Raw genomic sequence first — 6,039 nt, forward strand, 5'->3', positions numbered from 1 at the left:
AAACCCGGCCACACTACTGCCCGAAGCAGATGATGAAATACCTGTTCACCAATGCGGCGACATCTTGGCATCAGAAACGGAGACCCGACCCGATCTGCCGGATGAGCCATGGGCTGGGGCCCCTAATTGGTACACCGACGGCAGCAGCTTTATGGCAGAAGGTAAGAGGATGGCTGGGGCTGCTGTGGTAGACGGGAAAAAGACTCTGTGGGCAAGCAGCTTGCCGGAAGGGACTTCTGCACAAAAGGCTGAGCTTATCGCCCTGACACAGGCGTTAAGGTTAGCTGAAAATAAGGCTGTGAATATATACACGGACAGCAGGTATGCCTTTGCTACTGCCCATGTTCATGGGGCTATTTATAAACAAAGAGGGCTGCTTACCTCGGCCGGAAAAGATATCAAAAATAAAAAAGAGATTCTGGGCCTCCTAGAGGCTATACATTTGCCTAAAAGGTGGCAATCATCCATTGCCCAGGTCATCAGAAAGGCACCGACCCCATAGCTCAAGGGAACCGCTTAGCAGATTTGGAAGCCAAGCGGGCGGCACTAGGACCTATGGTCCTGACTCTCCAGGGAGCTAAGGTCAACAAAACTGTCTCCGGTGGGGAACTAACTAAAGAAGAGAAAGTCCTTTCCGTTGCAGAAGGGCGAGAATATCTATCACATCTACACCGGCTAACCCACTTGAGCCCTCAGAAACTAATTAAAATTATTGAGGCCTCCCTGTACCAGGTACCAGATTTGAGAAAGGCGGCTGAGGAAATTTATAAGGATTGTAGAGCTTGCGCTCTCACAAATGCTGCAGTTACCAAATACCGCACTGGACATAGACTCCGGGGAGACAGGCCCGGAACCTTTTGGGAGATAGACTTTACTGAAATCAAACCGCCCGGTATGGGAATAAATATCTTCTAGTATTTGTAGATACCTTCTCGGGATGGGTAGAGGCTTTCCCCACCCGAAAAGAGACTGCCTCTGTAGTAGCCAAGAAGATATTGGAAGAAATCCTCCCGAGATTCGGGATCCCAAAGGTAATTGGATCTGACAACGGTCCTGCATTCGTTGCCCAGGTAAGTCAGGGACTGGCCAGTCAACTGGGGATCAATTGGAAATTACATTGTGCTTATAGACCCCAGAGCTCAGGCCAGGTAGAAAGGATGAATAGAACAATTAAAGAGACCCTAACTAAATTGTCCATAGAGACCGGCGATAGTGACTGGACAGCCCTCCTGCCCTTTGCCCTGTTCCGCGCCTCGAACACCCCACAGGGACCCTTAAAACTTACACCCTTTGAAATCCTCTATGGAACCCCTCCCCCTTTGGCACAAATAGGGATACATGACCCTGACATTATACCTTCTATACCTTTGTCAGCCCGCTTGAAAGCACTCGAGGCCGCCAGGCGCGACATCTGGAACCAGCTAAAAGAGGCCTACCAGCCTGGTGATCTGCTCATCCCGCACCAATTCCAGGTTGGGGACTCTGTCCTTGTGAGACGACATCGGACGGGGTCATTAGAGCCACGTTGGAAGGGGCCCTACGTGGTGCTCCTCACTACGCCCACAGCAGTCAAGGTGGACGGTATAACCTCTTGGGTTCACGCCACACACGTAAAGAAGGCACCCCAGAATGCAGCAGATCTCTGGAAGGTGGAAAAGACTGATAACCCTCTTAAGCTGCGTTTGCGTCATGGGAACGGCGAGCAAGTCGTCCAATCCTAATCCCCACGCTCCTCAACTGCTCACGTGGCAAGTCGTCTCCCAGGTAGGAGATATAACCTGGTCAATCCAAAAAACTGCTTCCCCTTGGACATGGTGGCCAGACTTACACCCTGACCTTTGTAAACTGGCTATAGGAACCCCCGACTGGGATTTCATGGGTCGACGAAGGGGGGCAAAACAAGCCGGAGGATGCCACTCCCCCCATCGCAAGGGTAAACTAAAGGCATACCCCTTTTACGTGTGCCCCGGTCACCACAGACCTCGTTCAATTGACTCCTGGTGCGGGGGCAAAGAAGACTTCTACTGTAAAAACTGGGGATGTGAAACCAGTGGGACTACTTATTGGGAACCCTCCTCTTCTTGGGATTTAATCAGGGTTAGAGCAAATTATAGCCACCAGATGAGTCGGGGCTCAGAATGCAATACCTGGTGCCACCCCTTAACCATTCAGTTCACAGGGAAGGGAAAAACAATTAAAACCTGGATCGGGAATGGTCATTCATGGGGAATAAGATTGTACAAAGAACGGTACGATGATGGCCTGACCTTCTCTATTAGATTAAAAATAGAACCCCCCGCCAGCAGACCAATAGGGCCAAACGGGATCCTAGCCGATCAGAGGCCCCCTCTGTCCCAAAAATCCCCCGCCAGCAGACCGATAGGGTTAAATAGCCCCAAACCCCCCCAGGTAAAATCCATAACCCTAAATGGGGCCGTAGATATGGTCACCAGATCTGCTCTGCGACCACCATCTACGCCACCTCCCGCAGTACCTACTGAGCAAAGATGGCACAGACTGTTTAACTTAGTATGGGGAGCTTACTACGCCTTGAATGATTCCAACCCTGAAATGACTGAATCATGCTGGCTATGCCTAGCGGTCAGCCCCCCTTATTATGAAGGAATTGCCACCATGGGGTCTATAATAACACCCCAGACCACACGACTTGTCTTTGGGGCAAAGAAGGGCGGCTAACCCTAACGGATGTGTCGGGGACCGGTTCAGGACTATGCTTAGGAAAAATTCCCCCAGGCTACCAAGCTCTATGTAATAAGATTGAAGTCAGCCTTCCGACTACTCCTGGTCATTTTTTGGTACCAGGACCCAATAGGTGGTGGGCCTGCACCACGGGCCTAACCCCCTGCATCTCAACTAGCGTATTCAATTCGTCACAAGATTTTTGCGTGCTTGTGCAGTTGGTGCCTAGAATTTATTATCATACTGCCAATAGTTTCGAGGATGAATTTGACCAGAGATCCAGATTATGGAAAAGAGAACCAGTATCCCTCACCCTGGCTGTACTCCTGGGACTGGGAGTTGCCGCGGGCGTAGGGACTGGCACTACGGCCTTAGTCACAGGAGAAAGGGGATTAACTGCCTTGAGCAATGCTATAGATGAAGACCTCAGGACTTTAGAACAGTCCATCTCTAAATTAGAAGAGTCCCTCACCTCCCTGTCTGAAGTAGTGCTCCAGAATAGAAGAGGATTAGATCTGCTGTTTTTAAGAGAGGGAGGACTTTGTGCAGCCCTTAAAGAAGACTGCTGTTTCTATGCAGATCACACAGGGGTAGTCCGAGATTCAATGCAAAGATTAAAGAAAAGATTAGACATGAGGCAGCAAAGCAGGGAGGCGCAACAGAGCTGGTTTGAATCCTGGTTCACTAAGTCCCCTGGATGACGACCTTACTATCCTCCCTAGCAGGACCCTTGCTGATTCTTTGTCTACTTTTGGTCTTCGGACCGTGTGTTTTCAATAGAATTACTGCTTTCATAAGAAAAAGAGTCAATGCAGTGCATGCTATGATGCTCCAACGCCATTACCAAGCTCTCCCACACAATGAGCCACTGATAGTAGACACCGAAAACTAAGTTCTAAGATTAGAACTAGGGACAAAAGAAGAAGTGGGGAATGAAGGAAGTAAATTATATTAAAAATTTAAAAGTTAATACCTTAGAGACAGGCACCTCCACACCCTAAGGATTCCTGGTATAAGGGGAACGTTTATCGATCCTGACTGACTCTATTCATAGAAGACTCGCCCTAAACTGTTCGGGGAAAATTGAGAACAAGAGAGTGCTCCAGAGGGATAAGTTTGGGAGGGTCGGGGTGGAGGGGGTCCAGATGGGGACGCGTGTGTGTAACCTGATAATTGCTTCGCGCCATAGCAATTCGCGCCATAAAATGTAACTGTTTAAATGTTTTAAATTAGCCAATCATGTAAGACCGCGCCAACCTTTTCCCGCTTTATGCTTCCGAATCCTATAAAAGAGCTTGCCCCTTAAGGTTCGGGGTCGACCCCTCTGTCTCCTGCGAGAGATACGTGTCGACCCGGAGCTCCGCTTAATTAAAACCTCGTGCATTTGCATCAAGCTCGGTCTCCTGTGTCTGTGGGTCCGCGCCTTCCCGAGACTGGAGTTGGATTTCCTTTTTGGAATCCTACAACCTGGTCTTAGGGATTCTGTGGTAGTGGAGACATCACTGCTTCCCTGTCTGGAAGCCCTGGGTCTTGGCTTGTACCCCTGCACCTACGGCCTTATCTGGGAGTAGCACAGAGCTCTAGGGTCTGTAGTATGCAGAAGGTATCTAATAGTAATTCTGATATCAATCCCATGTCTGATCACTAACTAAGAAGGATTCTACCAATTCCAGTGTATGTGTGTTGGGGGAGGTTTCTCTCACATCACCAAGGAATCTCCACGACACCAGCTGGGTGTCCTACAATTCAACTCAATTCTGACACTGTCTACCCGGAGATAGCGACAGATCCATAGGTTAAGGGCTCAGTCCCAGAAGACTGCCCCCCTCCCCCCTTCAGATATCTACTGCAAGTCCATGTTGTCATCTGTGCTTCTCACCAATAGGCTACAGATTGGAGGTTCCCACGACCTTCTCCTTGTGTTCGATTAATTTGCTAGAGCAGCTCACAGGACTCAGAGAGACATTTTACTTATAGATTACCAATTTATTTTAAAAGGATATAACTCAGGAACAGCCAGATGGTGGAGATGCATAGGGCAAGGTATGGGGAAAGGGTGTGGGGTTTCCATGCCCTCTCCATGTGCCACTCTCCCCAAATCTCTGATCGCTCACAAACCCAGAAGCTCTCGGAATCTATCCTCTTGGGTTTGTATGGAGGCTTCATTACTTAAGCATGATTGATGGTCGGTTCCCCTGGCAACAAGCCCCCATCCCTAGGTGATGTCGAAAAGTAATTAACATAACAAAAGACATCTTCATCTCTCTCATCACAGGAAATTCCAAGGATTTTAGGAGCTTTGTGCCCAAAACAAGGAGGAAGACCAGATACATATTTCTTATTATAAAATCGCAGTATCTTACTTCGCTTTATGTTTTTTGAAAATTCACCATTCTCTTTTACCCCAGCTCTATTGTTTCTCAGAGATTCTTGATAGGTTCACTGGTCTATTTGGAAATACAGTGGGTTAAAAATCTCAGATTAAAGATTATCAACAACCAGATTCCAGAAGGCCTGGTGTGCCCTTGGGGTTGTGAATAAATAAATGAAGGAATGGATGAAATGTTTTCTGGCTCTGGCTTCTTGTCAACCTTCAGGTCTCAGCTTAAATAACATGTCTGCAGACCAGCCTTCCCTGCCATCCAGTCCCAAACCAGTCCCTCAATGTTCTTTCATGGCATCCTTTGTCTCATGACATTGTGTGTGTGTTTGAGTGTGCGTGTGTTTAACGTCAATAATCCCCCCAAGAAAAGGGACTACCCCTGTGCTATCCTCATGGCTCACACTGCACTGGGCTCGCCTCCCACACACAGTGGACACTCAAATGTCTGTGGGGTAATGATAGAGTTTTTATTCCTAGGATTTATATGCTTTATTGAGTGGATGAATGAAGGAATGAACAAATGTGAAAATATCTCCCGTGTTCAAGGAGTTGGAATGATAGTGTTGGAAATTGTCTTCCTTGTGGGGCATCTAAGACAGAAGGGGAGACGCCTGGGCCAGCACCACTGTGTGCACCCCAGATATGAAGAGAAGCCCCAGCTCCGTCCTGGGGTCTGGGAGTCCCTGTCAAATGGTGGTGAATGGGCGTGTCCTCACTACGTGTGCCCCACTTCCAGGGAGGGTTTCTGCCAGTGCTTGCTTTCAGGAAGTCATCCACAGAAAGATTCTGTGGGGAGGGGAAGGAACTAGCTACATCCGGCTGATTCGAGGAAAGAATTAAAAATTTAAAATGGGAATAATAAACATTTTCAGTAATAGACTTGAAAAGCATCAAAGGAGGTTGCTGTAGACCAGCCCCATGAGAACTGGATACAAGGTGAGTAAGGCCACCTTCAA

General features: G+C 48.3%; 1 long non-coding RNA gene across 1 annotated transcript; it reads left to right on the plus strand.

Annotated features, from left to right (window-relative positions):
- Window positions 1-893: 893 nt before the first annotated feature.
- Window positions 894-4,093, plus strand: LOC147918116 (uncharacterized). Its single transcript, XR_015552061.1, has 2 exons — window positions 894-1,070; window positions 1,375-4,093. It is a non-coding gene; the product is annotated as an uncharacterized LOC147918116 (long non-coding RNA).
- Window positions 4,094-6,039: the final 1,946 nt, after the last annotated feature.

Source organism: Ceratotherium simum, chromosome 1 (assembly GCF_057802395.1).
Source record: "Ceratotherium simum simum isolate JZ-2026a chromosome 1, ASM5780239v1, whole genome shotgun sequence".
Taxonomy (NCBI): Eukaryota; Metazoa; Chordata; class Mammalia; order Perissodactyla; family Rhinocerotidae; genus Ceratotherium; species Ceratotherium simum.